Source organism: Brachycentrus maculatus, unplaced genomic scaffold, assembly GCF_059751285.1.
Source record: "Brachycentrus maculatus isolate JH-2025_06_01 unplaced genomic scaffold, ASM5975128v1 h1tg000090l, whole genome shotgun sequence".
Taxonomy (NCBI): domain Eukaryota; kingdom Metazoa; phylum Arthropoda; class Insecta; order Trichoptera; family Brachycentridae; genus Brachycentrus; species Brachycentrus maculatus.
Window position 1 is genome coordinate 1,300,961 of NW_028280844.1, and position 26,341 is coordinate 1,327,301.

A 26,341-nucleotide genomic window follows, 5' to 3' on the forward strand; every position below is an offset into this window, starting at 1 on the left:
CCTCCGGAAATCCTATGTAGTCTAACGATTTAACCACTACTCTATGGAGGCAGATTAATATAAAAAATATTAAACATATTGTCCTTCTCTCCATACAACTTACGATCAAGTAAACACCGCGTATAAAAATAAAATCAATTTCAACCTAAATTTTCGCGAATATAACGGAAAACCATAAAATGTTTTTATTAACTGGATATAACTTGAACGAATTTTTGTTAATGTCGAAATTTATATTCATTTGTATGGGCACTAGGTCTGGGGGAGTTAATATAACCGACGCGAAAACAATATTTATGCTAGTGACCGCATGTGGAACATTTAATACGAGAAACATGACAATAACAAAACAGGAATTTTGAATATTGAGCGTATTAGTGGGAAATATGTATTCGCTTTTTTTCGGAGATGGAAAGCACGTCGTAAAGATATTTCGTATGTAGTATTTTCATCTGAAGCTTAAGTACTCATATAGCGTAAGTTATAGGCATTTATATTTTTCTGATGTCGGGAGTCTACAGCTACAAACACGTAACAAAAAAATCTTATTCACGGTCAATTCACAGTGGTTATTTAGACAAACATTCAATAAAGAATATCATATTATTGATTTATTTGGAATTAATTTTGTGATTTGACATGTTGATTATTTAAATAAAAAAACATATATAAAATACCACTTATTGAGTTTTATTACCCAAAATGTCAGTAAAAAATCATATTTATGCTGATCGCTTTTATTAAAATAAACTTTGAGTTTAAAAGACTTTTCGTAGAATATTTTAATCATTCGAAGTTTCTTCATAAATTATGAAGATAGATCTGTAAAACAGATATATCTCCATGTTTTACGCATGATGGGAAATGAAATTTTGCGCTTCTGTATGTATGGTAGGTATATTTACATTAAGTGGGGACAATAACTAAACACATTTGATTTTTTAAAATAAAATATATTAGATATCTACCAAAACCTCAAGATAAAAAAATGTAAACCTTAAATCCTAATCTTGTAATAATCTAACAAAATAAATAATTTTTGTTTATTTTTTTCAAAATTAAAGAGAGATTATAGTATTGTTTCCGGTTAAATTCACGTCATATTACTGAATGTTTTTTAAAAATCTCTAGATAAACTACAAGGAACTGTCATAATAAATGATAAACATAAATAATATGACAACTCACGTTCGCTGTTATTATACTCAAAGGGCGATGTCGAATACGATTAGGACATTGAGTATTTTTGAAATAAACGGTCACCCGTGGAAAATTTGTGTTTTCTGAAAATTCGGTCACAAAATATAATACGGTACATATTCTTTATATGTATGATTTATACCAATTTATACGAATAAGTTTACCCTGTCATTAGCAATTTTTACGACAAATTGACATGCGAGGAATAGTTATGCCAGAGTCAACCTGAGTATGACTCACAATTTAAATGTTTACGCAATATCTCGACTGATTTCGTACGACATATCACTATTTTTTTCATAAATAATAAATACGAAAATACGAATATATCTTTCCAAATCTGTTTACCGTATAACGTTTTATCGCAAATCGATGTACTATATTATTTTACCTTTAAAAAGTGAACGATAAAATTATACATCGAATTTACCATTGTGGTACCCAAACCATTACAAAATTTTGTATTTGAATATTGTTATGTTTTTCAGCTCAATGTTGAGGGTTAATATTCGATTGACTAGAATAATAAACTTTTGGTTTATTTTTCTAAAATTATGCCGGTGTATCAAGAAAATAAACCTATATTTCATTTTTGTTTAATTTTACTATAAAAAGTAATAAGAATGATAAAAATATATGTTTCCATACTGAATATCACTTAGATCAGTTTTATGTTATTTTTTGTGTGGTAGATAGGATTTTTTTCGGAACTAGGAAAAAATATATTGAAATGAATTATTTGAATTTATATACTTTTGTACTAAATATATTTATCACTTGAGAATTTTTATTATTTATTAATTCGCCATTAACTTTGTGGATTGAAAGGTTGATTATTAAAAAAAAAATATTTGCTTAATAATGTTTAACTATTCACCTGTCGATGAAAATAATTATGGTTTTTGAAACTAGTCATGTGTAAAGAAATAAAACTGAATAAGTAGTATTATATATATATATTTTTTAATTACTAAAGTTGTTTTAGGCTTCTATCAGAGAGGGTTAAAATTCAGCATTTTTCATTTTTTTATGAATCAAGTATTACTAGATTTATATTATCCACTGACACTTCGTGATGGAATTGCATTTTTAATTTATTATTAGATTAAAACCAATATTTTTAGCTTTTCCACTTTTTTATTTGACCAGCGACCGGGTTTCGTCGTTACCGACATCATCAGACTGGTGATGTCGGTAACGACGAAACCCGGTCGCTGGTCAAATAAAAAAGTGGAAAAGCTAAAAATATTGGTTTTAATCTAATAATAAATCAAGTATTACTTATTAAATAGCTTTGTTTTAAGATACAATGTATGTAATTTATAATTTTTTGTGCATATTATTTTGGGTATTAACATTTACCTCTGAATGTTTATTTTGAAGTGAAAAATCCATTTAAAAATAGGGTAAGACAATCCCACAAGTAACACTCTGTATCCTACCCTTAGCCAGAAGAAATCGATATTTTGTATAATAAAATACCGTCTTTCTTTACTTTCTTTAGTAGAAAAAATCTTAATTCAATATTAGTTTTTGAAACTAAGGTATACAGTCTATACCTATGTTTCAAAAACTAATATTGAAATCAGTTTTTTCTCGTTGAGGGTAGAATACAGTGGTAAAGACTCGCTTAACAGTTTTTTTCATGGAAAATTTTAGAAATGAAATGTTTTTACAGGGTTTTTTAAAACGGACATAAAGATATTAAAATATTCTTATTAAAAATACAGTGATTTTTCTTTACCCCTTCCCGATTTACTACAAAAGCCAAGCAAAGATGCATGGAAAGTGCCGTAATGTAGTTGGATAGACGCTCAAGTACAAAACTATTCGTAGGTTCGATTCCTGCCCACACTAAAATCTAGCTACCTACGTCTTATGATTTACTCTTAATGTTTAAAGTAACTAAAGTTCATGTTATTCATGAGTGAAAATTCGTGACAAAACACACACTACCTCGCTAAAAAGCCTGAATTCTCAAATTTAGACTAAATTTTGAGAACCCTTAGAAAAATATTTAGTTTGTTTTCATTTTAATTGGAAATGTCACAGTAAGCGTGAAGCTGGCAGACCTATACGCGTTTCCTTGAATTTGATGTAAATACTTTACCCTACTGAATGTCATGTTAGTTGGTTAAAAGCAGGAGGAATATTTTGCGTAGGAAATTTGTAAATTTACAAATGTAGTTTTGCTTGTCAAATATGACAAGTGTAACGGTTGTTGTTTAAAATAAAAAAGGATTTGTGTTTGCACAGTATTATGGAATTTCACATAAAAGTCAACGTACAAAACGAATGTTTTGACAGAATACACCATTTTTTATATTATAATTTCAGTGAAAATAGGTAAGAATTGAAAAACATACAACCTTTGCACAAAAATATCAATTTACATGCTACTTTTTATCAGGGGTCTTTTTAATATTCAACCAATAATTTATAACATATCCTACTCTTATTTCATTTTGGAAAATAAAGCTTTTATGAAATAAAACAAAAAACTGGTTTTTGGCATTTTTTTATTTGGTGTTTGTGTCGCCAACCGGTTTCGACATCCACCTTGTCATCAAAAAGTAGCAAAAATAAAAGTGGGAAAAACAGACTTTTACTTTCATTTTATAAAAGTTGCCACAAAAAATACAAAAAAAACATTAAAAAAACATATATTGGAAATGTATTTTTTAGAAAAATTAATTTGTCATTCGAATTTGATTTTTTTTATTATAACTAACTTAAAACTTTCAAACACTGGATTTTTCACTGTACAGATAATATATCAAGATATATATTATACGCTAGGTGTCTCAGCTGAAATGAAGAAATGTTTTGTTTTTCTTACGAAGACAAACGGAAGCTTGATTATTGTAGGTCTAACGATCTAGCATTTGGCTGGCTAATGTGATCACTTTATACACCTGTGTAACTTTCACTTTTCCGCCCACATTTTAGAACATCCACATTTAATTTATTTCGAAACTGGTATTCGAAACGAACACTGTTGTAAGAGTCCTTTCATATGTTAATTAAAATTTTATTATTATGAAATTTTGAAAGATAGTTCTGTCATTTGTAAAGTAATTTTTTTCCAATTGAATATTGGAGTACTGGAATTATTAATGGTTACGGGTAGCAAATTAAACATCTTTGGCGCAAGGGATGAAAAGATTTTTTGCGCAAAACTTGTTTTAGCAGATGTTTTATAAAACTTATATTAAAATTTGATTGTATTCATTGTTTGTCCGCCTCCGCAGTGTAATGGTCAGCATGCTCGGCTACCGTTCTGGATGTCCCGGGTTCGATTCCTAGGGGGGGGGGTCACATAAATATAGGTGATTTTTTCACTCAAATATTTATTCAAAATTACCCTGGACTGGTACCTGAAAAGGAGGGCTGATCACCTTTCCTTCATGTGTTAACGATCAAGATAACACCGTGTTTGTATAATGCAGTGCCCTATGCACTATTGGTGTGCGGATAAGGGTTTGAATTGAAAATTGAAATTGTGTTCAAAAGACGTGTCTAAGATTATTTTCGGTCTTTTTTATTTAATTAATGTATTTGAAAAATTGAGTCACATTTATGATTTGCTGTTATTATCTTTGAAAGGGAATGGCTGTCCTTCTCTTGATACTTACATTCCGCATTGTGTCCATTAACGTACCAACTAGGACTATATCATCCAGGGTACCATGTTTCTTCACAAAATATCTGCGTCATAACTCACGGTTTTGGTTTACTATCCATAAGTTATGACAGAGCGACGTAACTGCGCACCTAACGACACATTAATAGTGCGTTACGCTGACCGCAGCTTTGATGAACGATCCCTAAGACGCATAACGAGTTTCTAAACGACCCCTAAGATTCGATGCTTTCCTGATCCTTGCAAAGGTTTATTGAATCGTGCTTCTACCACATTTTAATCCCAAAAATTTTTTTTTCATTTTTATGTGACATTCTATAAAATAAGTAAAAAACTTTGTTTTAAACCATTTTATTTTTATACTTTATTTTAATAGTACCTACAGAACTTATTTTTTGTATTTTAATTTTTGTCATACGTATCTAAATAATAAAATAACAACTTTATACATATTTTTTTACTTTAAATTTTATTTCAACAGTGACCGGGTTTCATACTTTCGGACGTCATCAGGCTTTTGTTATGAAAACAATTATTGGGGTTATAAAACTATGATTTTGTTTAAGTTTTCTAACAAAATTTAATTTAATTTAATTAAAGTGGTGCATTAAAATATAATAAGACTTTTAAGCAGGATTTTTTATTAACTTCATCATTGAAATGGATTTTTGCAGGTTTATTTCATTAACATATGACTGAATATGTTTAAATATATACTTTAATCAATCGTTTTTAAATGAAATAGTGGTATTTACCAAGTAAAACTTAAATTTCAAATACAAAAAAGTGGTTTTATAGATGTTAGTATTTTAGTTCGTTAAGTGATCATCCTCAATCGTCCTTTACAGTTAATTATTTTTAGATTTTTTGTCATCTATACTCAAATTTATTTTTTACCGGGACGTGAAGTAAACCGGCCGGGACACCGGGATTTTGTCTGAAAACCTGGACTGTCTTGGTCAAACAAAGATGTCTAGTAAGCCTATTTATGGTACATATTAAAAAAAATAGTTTTTCTTCATTTATGATTTTTCTGAATGAGAAATTACTATAAAAATTAAATGCATATTAAGTTTGTAAGCTTCTTTTTAAAATAAAATACTCCCCCATTGGCCCTAGTTATATATTTTTACGTTCGTTCTGTAAAAGGGAAGCAAGGCTTTGAAGGGAGTAATTATCTCGCAGTAGGTATTATCACAATACATTTTTAATGAGATGTATTTTTTGTGAGAGGGAATTGCCTTTGAACTTAGAATCATAATATTATTATTTTAAATATTTTTCATTGAGGCGTAGAAAAAATTAATTTGCTTTAAGTGAGGAAAAATTCAGATTTAAAAAAAATGAAGTTAATAAACAATTAACATAAGATTTTAGTCAAATAGAGATTTTTGTGCTTTGTCCTTTCAGAAAGTGATAAAAATAAAAATATAAAACTCAACAATAAACAAATTTTTTCGAAAGTCTTAAGCCTAAATAATATGTAAAATCCAACAAATATTACAAAACTCTAATAATTGTTATTTTTAATCGGTTTAATTACGTCTAATTAATTTCTCACATGTAGATTTAAAATAAAAATTTCAGTTCCAATAAAATTACGGATATATCAATATAGAATTTGGGTAAATTGATGATTTGGATGTTTTATTGTTAATAAAAACAATTCAAAAAGTTATTATTCAATCGTTTTAAGTATCAAAATAACATGTAAAAATAACAAATTAATATTTTGATATATTTGTATCTTTACTCGATTTTATTGCGTTCGATGGATCGACTTTTCACTAGATAAATATAAACCAGAATTTTAGATAAATCGTACGTCTAAATTTGATCCCTTTCAAGCGGAAATAAATCGATTCAATATTATTTCACTTGAATAAATGATATAAAAATACTCGTGAATATGTGGAATCACAACACTATAAGGCAAAAACTCGCATTTTGAGAGTACGATTACAGGTACCTATAGCATTATAAGGTTTCGCTGAGCTTGATTTTCAAGCTTGGTTTGGTCGCAAAACTGTATTGAAATGTAAGTGTTATGGTGTTATATAGAATAAAATAATAACTATGTAGTTTTTTCCATATTAATTTTATTTGACCAGTGACCAGGTTTGAAATTTTATGTTGTGGACAACAAGATTGAGCGTGCGTAATTTTTAGATATATAAGGGAAAGAAGATTCTAATTGGAAAGTTATTCAAATAACGCAAGTTTATTTAGCTAAGTAGAAGGGTGGTAAGTCGTTCTACCACTAAGCAGCCAAACTGACTTAAAGTTTGTGCACTTTGTATTGTAAATGCATCGCGAACTTGTACTTCCTGGTAAACTTTCCAATGTGCACTCGCTTTAGGACTAGAGCCAATCTAGGTCATTCGAAACTGCCTATTTGCTTTTGAATGACGCATTTACATATAATAGAACTATGTGAATTAATTAACATTCATGTTACGCTATATGTAACTTAAGGTACATTTATTTGTCTCCAAATGTAACTTCAAAGTTAATTTTAAATTATTTTGAATATTAAAAACTTGTGTACCACTAATTAGGTTTTAATTCATTACACGCGACTAGTTTCAAAAACTACAGATGTTTTCATCAAGAGGTGGTTAAAAAACTAATGAGCAAAAAAATATTCAGGTATGTAGAGAGGTAGGTGGGGTAAAGACTAGAAGGGGAGGGGGGTTAATGGATTGGACTTTGTTTAGTGGAAACATATATAGTAATGATGATTTTTTTTGGAAAAGCACATTTTTATGTTTCATCAGGATTTAAATTTTTATGTTTTTGTAAATTTTCTTAATTGTTCATTGAACAATGTTCAAGACTTGACCTTTGTATGTGAATGAGTGTATATGAGTCAAATGAGTGCTTTATTTCTATTATATGATTCGCGAACTCTGATAAATAATTACTTATCAGTCCACGGCGATGTTCTTTAATTCTAATTTAGGATTTGGCCAATATACTTATGTCAACATGTGATTCCACAAGTTAATAACGAATCAGTTAAAAAATATATAAATATATTTATGTTGTAAATATATATATATATATATATATATATATATATATATATATATATATATATATATATATATATATATATATATATATATATATATATATATATATATATAGTATTAATTATTCAAATAAATTAAATGATTCTTTACCTACAATATTTTGATATTATATATTTAGTCCCTAAAAAAACAAATCGATAAAATGAAGTTTTACAAATAATGGAAACTGTCACAACTCGCCTCATCCGGGGGGTCAGTTGTGACAAGGGTGGGGCAGGTTGTCACGAACAATATATTTAAGTATTTATAAAATAAGTTTTGCAAAATGATAATAAATTATTTAAACTATTGATTGTCGATACATGTTAAATATGATTTGGGATCTTCAAATAAACTAAAACTGTATTTACTTATGTAAAAAAATCTGAAATATTTTATTATTTAAATGTGGATAAGCTTTTTTACTATCTATAAGTCGCTTAAATATCATAGAATTAGCACCAAAAGAGACTGCAGCTTTATGAAGCGACACGTTTATAACCTCGTTCTCAGCAGCAACTTTTTCATAAACATTTACAAGAATTTCTCCCCTCTTCATCTTTTTTATGTAATTTCGTACCATTTTGTCACCTGGAAGGAAGTTTGGTTTTTTTCTAAAAAAATACTAAAAACTGCACTACCTTTTCCACGGGAGCGGTTAGTCAACATGGACAAAGAGGCACATGCCCGATGAAATAATCAAAATGTAGATATAATATAAAATATGTGAATAAATTGCTAATTCCACAAAAAAAAAATTATCGAACACCACATAGTAGACCAAAAATACAGCGTGGCTTGTAAACCAACTACAATTCTCGAAATAATAAAATAGAAATGTTTCAATTATTTCAATGGGTCTAGTTGTGACTGTCACAACTACCCCCCAACAATGTGAGACATCTCGCCCCTTACAACTACTTTAAATTAAAATGGCCACGCATGTAAATTTGTGTGACGCAAGTGTTTCGTTTGTCGCTAATAATTCAGGCTAAAGGTATGATATTTCAAAAATAAAATATCAAATATGTTACCTTGTACGGACAAGACAGCAAAACACTTCGAATATTTGCAAAAAAAGTTAGTTAGTCATATGAAAGGATTTTCATCAATATTTTTTTTGTAATTTAGTCACAACACGCCCCACCCTCCCTACCTGAATATAAGGGATACGACAAAAAATACAAGCTTTATTTTTAGAATAAACAGCTCAGTGTGATTACTCCCCTGCGAATGAAAATGTAAAACAACGACATGAAGTCAGATGAGACATTATATTCCGCCCACGAATTTGTTACAATTTTCTGAAACAATCTTACATCCCCTTTGGGTCCGGGTGCATCTGACAGTTTTCATTTATAAATTGCGTTAAAATTACTTTGTAAAATTACACGTTATAAAAGCTGAAATTAATTACCTTTACATTAGGTTTGCTGCCCAAAGTCCTTTGTGCTGTATCCTTACGACCCGTCACAAAGCTTTGAAAAAAGCTTCATTAATTATTATATTTCAGCTGGAACGTGAATAAATTTTTCAACACAAAGTGACACAATAATTTATATCTTGTGAAACATGTTGCTAGTCGGAATTTACAGGAAGATTTCATAATTTTTTTTTTTCTAGTTAGCTACTCAAATATAGATTTATTTCATAAACTATTAAAGATATGAATCAATTTATTATTAGATTAAAACCAATATTTTTAGCTTTTCCACTTTTTTTTTTTTTTTTTTTTTTTTTTTTTCTATATATGAATCAAGTTTAGAGACAATTAAAAACCGAAGCGTTTGTCACATAAATAAGTAAGTGGATAAATTAGTAAAACTAAATGTTTTTCAAATATTCTGTTTTTTCCATGTATTTTTAAAATAATTATCATAAACAATAATCGGCAAATAGTATTTATTCTTGATATTGACTCCTATATATATGGTTTATATTTTGGCGTATAGTACTTGATTTCCAAACTCAATTTTCATCTTCTCATTTAATTAATTATGTCAAAATATAAGTATGAAGGTGTTAAAAAATATTCAGTGAATATAAAAAAAAAGTAGTCTGAATATTTTTTAAAAATATCAGAAGATCAGTGTGGTTTGATGAACACAACTAGCAGAAATATATGGACAAAATTTTGGTTCCTGTGGTTCATAATAATGATGGTTTTCTCATTTCGAAAAATACTCGATTTTTCAATATACGTCTTTTATGATATAAAATCAGTAGGCCAGTAGTTGAAAGGGCCTTATAATTCCCATTTATGCTACTAAAAAATATTCAATTAACTACTTACGTAAATACGTTAACACTTACGTAAAACGGAAAAGTAACGATGTAATATAAAAATTCAAACGAAAAAATTATCCATCTGTCATTGGCATAGAAATGCGTTTATTTTACAACACGTTTTATATTCCCGCGTTTCCGGGAACTTTTTCATTTTCCTGCAAATGTCCTTATTTATATTCAAAAGATAACCTTTTTTCTGCATGTGTAATTTTCATATAAAGTTTTGTTTATAGAACGCCTTTGCCATTTTGAGCGTCTGTTCCAGCCAAACGATAGCTCTAAATAAACCCCTTTCTCAAGAACTATGCAATATGACAAATAAAACATAAACTTGTTTGGAAATATAAGGTCGAATACATCGTTTAGTGATCTTAAGAGGCAGTTTTTTTGTTATTTACAATAACCAAACTAAAAAGTTGTAAAATTTATTTATATACATATGTATTAACATTTACCATTTTCCTTACTTATGACTTATATTCCCAGTATGAATGTACTAAATGTTATTATTTTATATTTGTTGTTTTTATTTTTTTGATCAAAAAGTAATAAAAGCCATAAAAACAAACTAATTCATTATTGTATAAATTGAGTAAGATTGTTTTTTTTTATTTAAAATATACCTTATACAGTATAAAAAATCGAAAGATAAAAATTTCACGCATTTTTTTAAGACAATTCATGAGTTTTTGAAGACTTATTTCGAATACTACAAATATTATCATCAACCACATAATTCCTTGTTTTTTTTTCTTGGTTTGTTTTATGATTTCCCTTCATGTTATTTTAATGTTATACTATCTTCAATAATTAATATGACAAACAATAAAAACACCAACTTGACTTAAATTTCCATCGTTTGTGGAAGTTTTTTTTTAAATATTAGAACGGACTTAAATTTTCAAGATCACTTGAAATGGGTACTTAATATTTTTTTAAAAAGTTAATATTTTAAAATGTTTTAATTTTGCTTGCATTCATGACTTTCTTTAAATACAGACGGTTTTTTTTCACACAGTGGCCAATCGTAATGAATAGAGTATTGATAGTCACTTTGTGTGTGGCTTACCGAAGAAGCTTCTATAAAACTTTTATTAAAACAGTAAACTTTAAATGCAAATATAGAAAGTGCTAAACTGCTCTTTTAGAAAACGTTGTAACGAGAGGGTAGAGAGAAGTGCATTCGCGGCCAATGATTTGAAACAATAAAAAGTTGACTGCCCATTTATTTTGAAAAAAACTTAATAATGATCATTGATTTTTATAGAAATACTTTTTGTAAAATAATAATGTGTGTAGGAATAATTTCAAAAATTAATGGTTTTAAGAACTCGATGGTTAAGAATTGACAATAAAATAAATATAAATAAGAATTAAGAAATTTTATTAACATTTCAACATAGGTAAAGAAAAATACGGAAGTTTAAACATTAACAGGGCTTTTGACCTGTCATTGTCTGGCTTCAGTAATCATTTTATACACTGTGTTACATTCACCATTCTACTCATAATTTACAACCGGACTACTCAAATCTCGTAACTAATATTTTTGCTTCAATTGAAAAGATCTTCTGTATATTACATCTATGGCGTCATCTGTGGAAAAAATATACGCTTTTTAATTAATTAGCTGAAGAAACTTTTACCAAAAATTCTTTTTCTTCATCACCTTTGTTAAGAAATCAATATTTTTTATTTAAATAATTCCTAAGTAGATCAAAAACAGAATTTAAAAAAAATCGACATGCTTAAAATTATGTGACTAAAAAAAAATATGGTTAATATAATTACAAAAATAACATAAATGTAAAAATATTCAAATCACTGAATAAAAATGTTCATATTTCAAGAATTTTGCATACCATCCGAATAATGAAACAATCATTTATATTTTTCTCTAAATTTCACAAACCACCCCAACGCATCAGACTAAAAATTAAACAACACCGCAAGATGGGGGTACAATTTACATGTATTAAAAGTTATAAGTCTCTCCGGGTTAACCAGCAGTCGAGCCTTTAGGCGAGCGGCGGAGGTTTTTCATAGAATCCGTATGAAGTTTTCGCGCGTTATGAAAATTTTCTGATTTAAATAATAAATATGGAAATTATTTTATATTGAGCTTTTTCTGTGTGAGGCCAGATAAAGTGGGGTTGAAACACTTTTGTTCACTTAATGTTCTATTTCTTTTACATAGTTTTACTGTTTTTAAAACGGCTTACTATCGCTGTAAAAATTTCGACTTTAGTTTGGTATAGAATAAGTAAATGTCGATATTTTATTTTCTTTATAAGCTTATATTACACTATATACATAAATATATGTTTATCTTAGTACAGTAAGCAAAATATTTATTTTAAAATTCTTTCAGACCATTTTCATTCTTTATACATTTAGGCATCTTAAGCAGGCATTTTCAAATGCTTATACATTGAACAATGTGACTCGGTTTTCTTCAACAATGGCAGTCCTATTCTATCCTTATTTCTAGTAATATGTTCATGAAATTTTTTCAACACTATTTTATCCTTAAAATATGGTTTAATTTATTGTTTTAAAATTTATATATAAAGATCAGCATATTCAATTTAAGTCTCTTTTTTATAGATAACCAGTTTAGTTATTCTCTCTTTTTTTCTATATAACTAAAACTAAAAACTAACCATCACGCCTCTCACCGCAGGGGTAGGCAGAGAGAATAGAGCGCCACACCACTCTGTCCTTGCAAACATTCTTCGCCTCTACCACGTTCATGCATCTCCTCATACCCACCGATTGTTACGATTCCTAACCTGACCACTTTCAAGTATTTGGCTTACCTGACACTAATATTCGCCTCATAAATTTGTTTTACCGTTCTTTCCTCACTCATTCGTTCTACATGTCCAAACCATCATGTATATTTCTATATTATTATGGTATATCTATTTTTCTTGAGCACCATTCTCATCGCTTTATTTTTTAAGTTTTTCTTGGCTTTCAGCTGGATAAAATGTTTTCTTCTTACCCTTATCGGCACCTTATGGTGCATAGAGCACTGCATCGTTTTAACCCAGTGCTATCTTGATCGTTACTTATATTAATATTAAATTTTATATTAATATTAATATTATATTAAATAAATATTGGAATGTAAAATCACTGATATTTATTTTCTCCCCCCTCCCTGGGAATCGAACCCAAGAACTCTAGTAAGGTAGCTACTAATCATTACACCACAGATGCGGACTTTTTTTCTGCATAATTATAAAGGTATATAGTTGATATTTTACAGGTTAGTTTTGAACGATACAGTTCACAATAAAGTCCTTGTACCATCCCTAATATATGGAAATGAAGCAAAAATTTGGTAAAAGGGGGATTTAAATAAACTAAACGTGGTTGAAATGCAATCTCTCAGAAGGATATACGGTAAAACTATGTAAGTAGATATTTTAATAGTGAATAAAGGAATGAGTGCAAAATTGAGATAAAATTAAGAAAGCTGTGTTCAGTTGGTTTAAACACGTGGAACAAATAAGTGAGGAAAGAACGGTAATACAAATTTAAAAAGTGAATGCACGTGGACATAGACGCAGAGGAAGAACTAGAAAAACTTGACATGATAAAATATTTCAAATACTTGAAAGTGTTGAGGTCAGGTGTTGGAATAATTAGCAGGTATGTATGAGGGACGCATGAATGGAAGAGGCGAACATTGTTATCACAGACATAATGATGAGGCGTTCTATTCTTTCTGCCTACTTCCAAAGAGAAGTGGTGTGTAAATAGTTATTTTCCTAAATATCAATCAAAATACTTTTTGATATTTAAAAAAAAACGATCAGAAAATTCATTTGCGTGTAAAAAAACCTATTGAATGAAATAGCGGTTTTTCATTGTAAGATTCGGAATTGAAATTCAAAATGGAGCTTCATTCTGTTATCAGTAATTGTAGTGAAAGTGTGTCGAGTGACCGGGAACGTGCCTTTTAGGAATCGCTTGAACACTCGAGCTCAGGTTTCTGGTTCGAGTACTGCCGGGCTGGTGTCATATCTCACTGAAACACAAAATGGCGCCTCGAGTAGGCCTTTGTGAGTCCAATGATATTGCACTTATTTCATTATGCTACCTTACAAACTGTTTGCGAACAATGCAAAGGGGTCGTTGTATTATTTTCAGTAAAAGGAGGTGCTTTCTTTCATCTGTGATTCGCAATTTTTTTGAGTGATAACTGTACCTTTTTTGACATCTTAATATAGATGAAGAAAAATATGGAAGTCAGGGTCAAAGGCTGATTAAATGATCACTTTACACATCGCTTACTCCTTTCAATAACGTCATATATCATAAAACTTGATTTATCGGGAGATCGTTTTTTAAGTCTTAAAACATAATGAAACGTATTAAAAATATACATCAAGCCACTTACTGAACTTTTTACTGTACAACATGTATTTTAGTTAAAACCTGACTGTTTTTTCTCCATTTAAAAAATATTTACTTTATTTCAAAAAAATAATTAAACAATACCTTTTCCTCAAAATGCAAAAACAACACTTTCTGCCCTGTAGGGCATTAAGTTAAAAATTAAGTTAAAAATATGCCGCTTTTGCTGGGATACAGTACATTTCCTGGGCATTCCGAAAACATGCATAACTGAAAATTGTCGATTTTTGATATATGACGTTGTTGAAAGGAGTGAGCGACATGCGCAACATTAACTTAATCTGCCTATGATAGATCATATGTCCTATAAGTACCCAGACTTCCATATTCTTCTTCATCAATGCTGACATGTGAAAAAAATAAAAAAGTAACTCCCATGTGGAGAAAACCCACAATTGTGTAAAAGCAATTGAACAAACTCAAAATTATGATTATTGTACTAATACCATATTTATGATGTACTAAATGCAAATACCATACTTTAATATGTAAACTTGACCAATTTAAAGTTCAAAATTCATACTTTCAATTTAAAGCAGTTGGCTTATATTTTCTTATTTGATGCTTAGTTTATAGTTCATTTATAGTTCAGATATAAAAAAGATGTTAAATTGATAATATAATTATTCACTTAAATTCTTAAGGATTTTTTTAGTTTATTTAACAAAAAATTTACAAATATTTATATTGAACTAATAACCAATAGTATATCGCATTATAAAATCACTTTCTTCAAAAAATATCGTTAATAATAATAAATGTTCTGAACTTTTCGCAAAATACAAGCTAAATCAAAGATCATTAAAACGAATTATTGAATGAAAATTCGTTGCACAACGTCGTTCTACTCATGAGTAAAATTTATATTTGAAAATCTGTTGCGTTACTTTGTTTACATTTTCGTTCCTTGCGTACACACTTCTTCTTCCTGGCTACATCCCAACTTATTGTCGTTGTAGACTGCTGAGGTCAGCTCTCCTCGTCCTCAGGTTATAGATCCTTCTATCCTAGACAACGTCACCTAGGCCTTACCTTGAATCATGTTATCTTTCCGCATCACCCATGAATTCCTTGGTCTTCCTCTAGATATTTTTCGAGGAAGATCTATTTATATTGCCTGCTTAACTACATGTTCGGGTTCTTTGCGTCCTATATACCCAAACCATCTCAAAATTACATCAAATCTCATTCCTTGCGTATACACATCATCATTATATTAATGCTAGCTTAATATAAGATAAGATTAAGTTTGAAAAGGAATCAGTGAATCGAATACCATATTACATAAGATTAATCTTTAAGATTTGAGTCGTGAACTTAATTATTGTGCACTCAATTAATCCTTAAAAGCCAAGTCAGCCTAATAATATTCCAAGAACAGATTTAAAATTAAAGTTTACAACAAGTAATACTAAACTAGTAATACGAACCAACAATACTACTCGAAGTTTAACAAAAAAATTAATCAGATCAAGTGAAATCAGATGGAATTACGGGTTGATTCTAAGGAATCTTTAATCATAATATTTCTAATATAATCTGATTGTACATAGCTGACATTTAAGTCTAGACAATTCTATGGAACGTTAATACCGTAACTTGATTTTTTTCTGAAATCCTAAATAAGAACGCCGAACTGGTATATTAACATAATTTCATTACAAAATTTCTACTGAAAATTGAAAATCGCAGTTAAATATTTTACATAAAATCGATATTTTCAAAGCTACCAAATATTTTTTGTTATGAATTTTCTTTGTTTTAAGTTATATAACAATCCTTATTCACTGTTCGGCCTAGCATTCTATCCTTATATCACCATTCGAACATCTGTTTTCAACATTTCAACATGGTTTTGCCGCACTATCGGCTGAAAGATCGCATTTCAACAGTATTCAGTCCACGTTTATCGTTCTTTTTACTCCATGCTTTACTTCTTAGGGTTAGACTCCGTTGTATGCTCTTTTAACTAATTTTATTGCATTATTCTCATTTTTAAAATATTATACAGTTTTACACACACATGGAAATGGAAAAAGCTCGCAACTGCTAGAAAGCAGACCAAAACACAGTCATTTTATGAGAAATTCAAGAAAATAGAAACAACATTAACAAACAAAAATCTTTGTTCAAAATGCTTGTAAGAATCAATGACATCGTTTGATATCCAACAAAAATGCTTTTAAGTAACTTAAGAAAACCTTAAATCTTAACCTCAAGGGCTCTGACAACGTTAAGAAAAGAAACTGTCAATAAAGAATTAAAAAGATTTCGGCATCCGTCCAAACTTTTAATTGCAAAATAAAGTCCACAAAATTACAGCTTACAATATCAACCCGAGACAGCAAAAAAGGTGTCGTTTATTCAAAAAAATGTGTACTGTAATATCCTTTAATAAAAAAGAAATGTTCACACATATAACCTTAATTTAATAAAAATCAGTTTTCAAAAAAATATAATAAAATATTTATAAAAAAAGTATTACTGATCTAATTAATGATGTTGTTATAAGTCAAAAGTAATAAAGATTTCATAAAAAACAGGATTTAAAAAGGAAAACTATTTGCTACCAAATTCCATTTCAATTTTTCTATTTGAAACTTCTTTTACACTATAAATTATAAGCAATCGTAATTTTATTTTTAATTTTATTAATACAAATACAAGTCGTGGATTTAACATAACAAATGGGTTGTTTATTAGATATGTCATTGCAATCTTATTGAAATAACTTCTTATTTTTTGTTGAGATATCAATTATATGTGTAAACATTCCCGTTTAATGTCAGTTTAATACGAAAAAAAGGCTTACGAAAAAAAATGTGGAAAAAATATTCCAACTTGCATATATTTTATATGGCATTCAAACAACTCAAAATTACCATATAACAACTTCCTGAAAATCTTTATGTTTTATGTTTATATTATAATTTAATAATGTCACTGGATCTTCCTCGACAGACATATAGAGGAAGACCAAAAAATTCATGAATGCTACATAAACATAACATGATTCGAAGGCATGGCCTAGGTGACGTTGTACATAATAGAAGAACTTACAACCTGAAGACGAGGAGCACTGACCCATATAGTCTGCAAAGACGATAAATCGGAATGGAGCAAAGAAGAAGAAGTAGAAAACAATATCATTTGATCTGTATTTTAACGATAAAATATTGCAAATATAAAGTTTCTGATACTATCGCGATAATGGTTTTAATTTTTTTTTCTTGAATGTTTTTCCCAGATACTTTGTGGTACATTTTCTAAACTTTATAAAATAAAACAACTTTGTTTTAAATCACTCTTTATTTGTACATTTTTTCTCCAACCGGTTTTGACGAGAACCTTGTCATCATCAGGGTTTAAAATGTATTCTTAATTGTAAAAGTATATCTTAAACCCTGATAATGACGAGGTTCTTATCGAAACCGGTTGGAGAAAAAAAGTACCAATAAAAAAGTGGTTTTAAACTACTTTATTTCATTTTTGCAAAATTAACAGAGGTAAGATGTAATATGAAACGGACCAATTCACGAATTAAAGTTTTTTGCCGTCTTTGACGTCTCTCTTGGCCTACAGTCAATACACGTGAAGGTAGGGTGAAAATGCCTTAGAGCAGTCGAGGGTAGGTGATAGGTCAGGGAAGGGAGTGGGGGGCGGTTCAGGGGGAGGGTATGGAGCTGCGGGTACAACCCGGCCAGTCAGTTTCCCCCCGACCGTTGCGGGTGGCGCACGCTCCGCCGTTTGAAAACTCCCCTCCCGCGCCCCCCCGCGTCGCACTGGAAAACCAGCCACGAAAATACGAAATGACATATCACCGTTTGTCACACATACGTCGATAGCTGACGCGTGATTCCCCTCAATTTGAGCGGCACTAGAAAAGGATCCAATTTGTTCAGGTAATTCCATAATTGCCGACGTATAGTACTTCCGTAAATCCACGTGAGGGATGAACTTCGAGTATAACCAAGTTAACCAATGAAAATTAGCTTGCAAGAGTGAACATTTGAGTCCGGCTAGTAAAAAATACAAGTAATTTAATTATGTAAAGTGTATTTTACGGGCATGATTATTTGATCACGAAAATTCAACTCGGATGGTGAATTGTATGGTCGCACAGCTTAAAAATTCAACTGAGAAGGATGTAACAACTCAAGCTTTTTACATAATTGGAATACGTCACCTCTAAGTACTGTTTTCTTTCAGGTAAGTCATACTTTACCGTTTATACAATAAAATGCAATTGATCTGTGTAAAAACTATTAATTTTTTTTAATGTTTAAATATATAAAAAAAGTTTTATTTTTGTTTTTATGTGTAAGTTCTTACACGTTATCTTTTAAATACAATAAGAAAAACATAAACTACATATATGAAATAAGTATAAAATGGTAAAAAAAAAACATATTTTTCTGATAATACAATAACACAACAGATATAATTGGATGAGGAGTTACATGAATGTAGAAGAGGCGATGATTGCCTGCAATGATGGATTGGTGTGACGTTTTATTTCTGCCTACTTTTCGGGCAAGCTGTGATAATTAGTCAGTTTTTTAGTTAGTTATATGATTGGATTGTGTTTATTAAAGAATATCTAAAAAGTTGTACGTGAATTTTAAGAGAGAATGTGTGCTATCAATAAAGATGCGCAGAAGCACACGTCAAGGTTTGAAACTAACTTAGTTCTGCGCAGGTACTTTACAACATACTACCAGTATAGGTACCTACGGTACATTAAAATATATTTTTTAATTTATTCATATAAATTGAATGAAATAAAATATACCGTCACATAATTGAAAGACATTTAAAATAAATTATTTTAAATGGTTGTTTCGGTTTAGATAGGTACTCAATTGTTGCTTCCATAGTGTAGTAGCAGGAACATTTGATACACGAGATCCCGGGTTTAATTTTCAGTAGCATTGAAAATAACAGGCGGTTTAGGCACTTCTCCTTCTTCTTCTTCTTCATCTTGTTGTGGGCCTTGTGGCCTTTTTTTAAAGTGGGTTTAGCCTCCTGCGATGTCGATTCCTAGCTATCGACCCATCTCTTTGGTGGTCTGCACGGTAGTCGTCTACCATGAGATTGGCCGTACAGTGTGATGTGGGGGAGTCTGGATGGTTCTATTCTCCTCACATGCGAATACCATTGTCCTTCGTTGCCTTCCCCACCTAACGACGTCTTCGATCTCGCATATTTCCCTGATCCTTGCGTTTCTTATTCTATCTTGGAGACTATTGCCTGATATGCTTCTTAGTCTTCATTTCCGACACTCTTAGCGCGTTTTTTGTGCCAATGGTGTCCGTTCTACTTTCGATTCTAAACGTCATGATGGGTCGGACACAAGTTTTGTAAATCTTGATTTTGCTGCCTATGTTCATCTCAGGATTTTTCCATATAGCATTTTTCAGGCATCCTGAGATTGTTGCAGCCTTGTTTACTTGCCCCATCACTTTGCATCGCAGATCCGTTTATGCAATGATTTTTTAAACAATATTCTGGACTTCTTCTCAATAAGCAAGATTTAGACAGAATGAAAAATGCGCTGAATTTAGTTTGAGCAAGTTATCTTTTCAGCAAAAGCTAAACTAGCTTTGCACAATCCAGTCTTGGTTTTAACACTTATGTATGGGAGTGAAGCATGGAGTTGGCAACAGAATGATGAAAGTAGACCGAAAACAGAAGAAATGCATTTCTTCAGACGAATTTGCTTTTAGATGTTCGAATGGTTATGAAAAGAATGTTGAGGCTGAGATAAGCATTATCGAAAAAATTAAGAAAGGTGATGAGACAGTTTGGTCATGTGAATCGAATGAGTGAAGAAATAATAGTAAAATAATTTTTCTAAGCATATGTGGTTGATAATAGAGGCAGAGGAAGACCGAGAGATACTCGGCATTATTCAGTATTTAAAATACTTGACAGTAATCAGATCAGGAGTCTGAATAATCACCAGGTATGAGGAGATGCATGAATGTGTACGAAAATTGTTTTGCTAAGACAAATTGGTGTGGCGTTCTAATTTTTCTACCTACCCCTGAGTAGAAGCGGCATGATAGTAACTTTGTTAGTTAATAAGCAAGACTTATTTTTCTACTTTCAATATATTTTAAGTGAATCCAAATTTTCGTTCACAAATACTAGATTTTGCTCCAGTATAGATTTCAAACCACTTACATACATCGATTCTTTACTAACGTATATGAAAATTTTCCCTATTTAATTTTTATACGGGCAGTTTTTCTATTTTTTTTTATAATCAGTTGGCTAGAACCACGCCATATATTTTTACAGCCAAGATAACAAACACGACATTTCTCCCTAATTTCACCCCCAGCTCGTTCCATACCTAAATTTATCAATAATCAAGTTCTATAGTATGTGACACGCAAAAAATCACTCACGTATAATTTAAGGACTTTGTTTACTGGGTGTAACAAAACATAAAGCACAAAAGAAAAAAATAAGGTTATTAAAATAGAGAACATAATGTATGTTTTCGATTTTTCCTATAGACACTGTTTTAGCGTTAATTAAATAAACATGGATGTAAATGGAGTTGGTGAAAGAATGATGAATGGTGTTAAAATGCGATCATTCAGACGAATGTGCTGCAAAATGATGTATGATGTTAAAATGGGGAAATAAGAAAATAATGCAAGGCTTAGTTCACCAAAATAAAAGTTAATAATTTAAGTACATAATTTTTTAATCCATCAATAAAAAGAAAAATAGAACCGACAAATTATGTTTTATGCAGGTAGGTACTGAAAGAAAAAAAATATGTTTGGTACAAGACCAGTCAATCTTAATAAAATCAAAAATATTCGTTTGTAAAATACATGAAATCTTAAGCTATTCATTGCTTTAAAATTTTATCTCGACTTTTCATTCACCTGTGATATACCTGTATTTTCATTTAAAAAATCTTTACCCAAGAAGACCAAGAATAAAGCGCAACAATACGGCGGCTCCACTTTCTTGCCTTCAGACTCAGACGATTGACGACGTTTTTCAATAATAATATTTTTTAATTTTCTCTCATTATCATTTTCATATCATACCATACCTGTTTACCATAAGCGCCCTTGAGGTAGTTTTTTTTACGAAAATGGCGCTATATAAATCATCCAAGATTATTATTATTATTATGATTAACTGCAGCGCCATCTGTTGAACATAACATAAACTGACGGAACGCTAAACATTAATAATGGTGGACAGCGTGCTTCTTGACAGATGGTGCCACTTATCAATTTCAATTTTTCGATTGCAGTGTTGTTCGTAAATTTTTAAATCAAACAAATTAGAAATATGTGTTTTCTATTTTATCGCTTTTCCATTTAACCAGACTGAGCTACACCGACTCATGGCAGGGTACAGCTTATTTTAAAAAAATCGATCCTACTACAAAAACGTCACAATTCAATATGTTTATTTTGGCACATTCGTTAGGTGATTGTATTTTCAATATATCCATTGCGGTTGAAAAGGCTTTAATGTAATATATGAATTAGTTGTATATTTCTGAGCTGTATTTTGTCAAAGGCTTACTTATCTTTTAAATATACTTAAAATGAATGTACCAGTAATTAAAACGTAAATTTAAAGCAGTGATCTATACTGTTAAAGGAGCGTAGCAAATTTGTATTAATTAATTAATTCATTTTTTTTGTTGGCATCTCCAAGTGGGACTCAATTGTAACTATATTCATATGATTTCATTAATTGATTCGGCAGTCACTTTGTGGTAAAATCTATCCATTTTTAATTGATGTTTTAACACCGTACGGTGTTTGAAAATGATGCGGAATCCATCGAAACACGTGTCACAGTAGATTTTAAGAAATAGTAGTATTTACTTAGTAAAACATTAATTTAAATATATATATATATATATATATATATATATATATATATATATATATATATATATATATATATATATATATAAATATATATATATATATATATATATATATATATATATATATATATATATATATATATATATATATATATATATATATATATATATTTATATATATATACATATATATATATATATATATATATATATATATATATATATATATATATATATATATATATATATATATATATATATATATATATATATATATATATATATATATATATATATATATATATATATATATATATATATATATATATATATATATAAATATATATATATATGTACTGTTAAAATCGTATATTATAAAATCTCGATACTCCCTCACATATAAACTGACCAATACTAAGTATATTATAACATAATAATTTACTAAGTAGCGAGAATGTTATTCTTTTCCACTTGTGCAATAGTACAAATCAATATTTATTATTAACATTATAATGAACATTTGACTATGTAGCTTTTGATAAAAACTGAAACTTAATTTATTTTGAAATATTTTCTAACTTTGATCGGTAAGTATTAGAGGTAGTTACGTAGATCTCGCGTTAGAGATTAATTTAAGATTGAGAATTAAGATTAAAGGTTCAATAACCGACATAAAATAGTTAAAGGTTGTTTATTTTTTATGGCGTAGTAATTTTATAAAGGCTTCCCCTTTAGTACCAGAGTCTTAAATGCGCATGTCATACCGTTTACGTTATAAAAGTAAAAATTGAAAGAATAAGAGTGACTTAGTGCAAGAGACTGAGGGAAAAATATATAAAATCATATAATACAATGATAAATATGTATGACTAACATAACATATACGAGTATACAATGCAGTTAGTTACCTTTGAAACAATGCGGCTGTCCAAATTTAATACACAGTAAAGGACATTTTTTTGTAGTAGGTTTTTTTTTGCATTTATGGACTAAGTAGACTCTACTTAGTCCATAAATGCAAAAAAAACTACTACAAAAAAATGTCCCTTACTGTGTTTTAAATTTGGACAGCCGAATGGGTAAAGGTTAAAAAAATTACATTTATCTTTTATTTTTTGAGTATTTTTTTTATATTTTTTATTCATTACGTATTATTTTATTTACAAGTATAATTTTTCTAACCCTTTTCTACACCGATGATCTTTTACACTGATGCATATGGTACTTCATCAAATCGATGAAGTTAATAAACTCGTGAAGACAAGGTGATCAGTCCTGTGCTGCTTCAGGTAAAAAAAATCTATCGCATTGATTACTACTCCACTGGGAATCAAATTTAATATTGAAATACCTTTTGTGTCAGAAAAATTAAAAATGAAAATACTTTCAAGATCAATGTTTATTTTAAATGTAAAGTTTTTTGTTTGTCATTTTTTTCTTATTTAGCACTTCATCGTGAGTTACATTTTTTATCAAAAAATTTCACATAGGTTTTTTTTTTGTAAAAAAATATCAAACTGAGTTACGTAGTGCTTTTAACTCAACTATCTGATTTAAAAAAATATATTTCTTAAACTTGTCTTGGATATAAATTAGTTACAAAAATGTTACCTTAAATGTCTTTCAATAAATCGAAAGAAAATTTTCATTTTTTTTTTCATTTCAAACTATAATGTAAATAATATTTCTCCTTTTTATCATATAGCCCTTTTCGCCTCGCGATAACAATCACTAGCTATTATTTTCGTTAAATACGAGACAGTGAGCCGAGTTCTCTCTCTAGAGACTAATTTCTAAGCGGGTTAACACTTGACACTTGTCTCACGAGACGGTCCTGATATCGGCTAGCTCGTTAGCTCGCTTTTCTTTAAATTAACGAAGTTTTTAAAATTAAAGTTTTCATTCTTATTTTCCGAAGTTTCTATCTAAGGATTAAATCCACCACTGTAGGGTTGGAATTAATGTAATTTTCACGTTCATGTGATACACACCTTTTTTTCCCAAACTGTGTAAAAATCACCTTATGGTAGGCTAATTTCTATTTTAAATTAATCTTCGTTGGACATTAAAATATATATAATTTTATTGCAAGCCAATGGTTATAATATTAAAACGATTTATAATTTAAAGAAAAGCTTTTTTATACCTTCAACTAATTATCCATGAAGTTATTATAATATTCTCATAAAATCTAAGATATCACCAAAAATAACAACAACAAAAAATGAACTTCATTGATAACAATATCATTACATATTTTATCATCGACCATTTTTCCGAGTTTTTATTTTGACAAATAGAGAAATATCCTTAATTATCTTACTCATTATATCTTTTGAATATTGCAATGTCACTGAAAAATGCGTTATTGAATTTTGAACAAATAAGTTAAAGCGTTTAAACAGCATCTTTCAAATCAATATATTTTATTTGCAAAACGATGCTTGGAGTTCTGCGCTTTTTTTTCAAAATTGATATTTGTATAATAAAAGTGATTTCACCCTCACACCAACGAAACGATTTTGAAGTTGAAATAAAAGAAAGTTCACAGCTGGGCTTTATTTTACAATCCCAAGGGTTTAAAGGAGTCGTCGCACGCATTATTATTCACGGAGATATTCATAAAATTTTGATTAAAACGCAGTTTTCAAATTGTTTAAAAACTGAGATCCAATCTCATTTCAAGAAATGAAAAAGGTTTTTTTTTTAATATTATTTATAGTATGAAGTGAAAAAATATATGTAAAGCGTATGAGGGTTATAAGTCTGGTTCTAATTTTCAAATACTTTTTTTTCAAATATCAGGACACTACAATATTGGACACATCCTGAGATTTCAAAATTATTGGCCACCCTACTTTTGTATATACAGAAACCATACAAATAATTCTATGTTCGATGTTACGATGTTCAGCATACGTCTATTCTTTATTTATCCTTACATTTATTCAAAGGCATGAGATTTTACATTTTACAAATAACATAAGACATATTATTGATTTAATTAACTTCAGAATAATAGGAGACGTATCTACGAAAGATGATTTTTTTAATTACATGTTCCAAACATTTCACGGGTTTGCAAAACGGATCAAAACTTATTCGTTATACTGGGTTAACATTTAAAAGAGATAAAATTTATATTTTGATTCGAAGTATTTGTGCGGAATGATTTCACGATTTATAAAAACATGTATTACGATGGTTCAAAGTAGTAAGAATGGGAAATTATATCACTTTTTCAAACATACCAATTAAAGAAAATAAAAACACTTTCGCATTGGATTGCAACCAAAAATAGGGGTATTAAAATTATGTTTCAATTTACGTCAATACTGTAGCGCTAGTGGTATGTTTGCTTCAGCACACTTACCACACTGTGATAGTCTTATAAGGCAAAGAGTGGCAGGCTTCTTGGAGAAGCTGATGAAGACCCCAAACCTATCGTAAAACTACTTGTAGAGCACAGATGGGGGCAGAAAATGTATCAATATTGGAACACAGTGTTGCAATTACAAGTACTAAAAAGCTAAAATCATCTCTTCAATATATGTATTTTTAATTACAAATTTTCAAAAGTTTTTTCTTCTTATTTTGTTAAATTATTTAATTTAAAAAATATATTTCTCCTTACACGTTGTAGTTTGTTGTAAATTGTTATTTAATTATCTTACATATACTAATTTGTAAAAGTAAATTTAGTAACCAATTGATAAATCTTGTAGTCAGAAATACGAGAAGCCATAATATATAATACTGTAACAACAGCTGGACAATGTCAGGATTTTACACCCCTATGCATTGAATTGAATGTTATACCTCGGCAAAGAA

The 26,341-nt window shown here is 29.4% G+C and overlaps 1 protein-coding gene across 2 annotated transcripts in view; it reads left to right on the forward strand.

Moving 5' to 3' along the window:
• Positions 1 to 18,397: 18,397 nt before the first annotated feature.
• Positions 18,398 to 26,341, forward strand: part of LOC148310645 (neurotrimin-like) — a 137,566-nt gene continuing 129,622 nt past the window's right edge. For both annotated transcript variants that reach the window (XM_088258123.1, XM_088258124.1), the window contains exon 1: positions 18,398 to 18,843. The gene's annotated coding sequence lies outside the window, so the exon portion shown is untranslated. The remainder of the gene's footprint in view (positions 18,844 to 26,341) is intronic.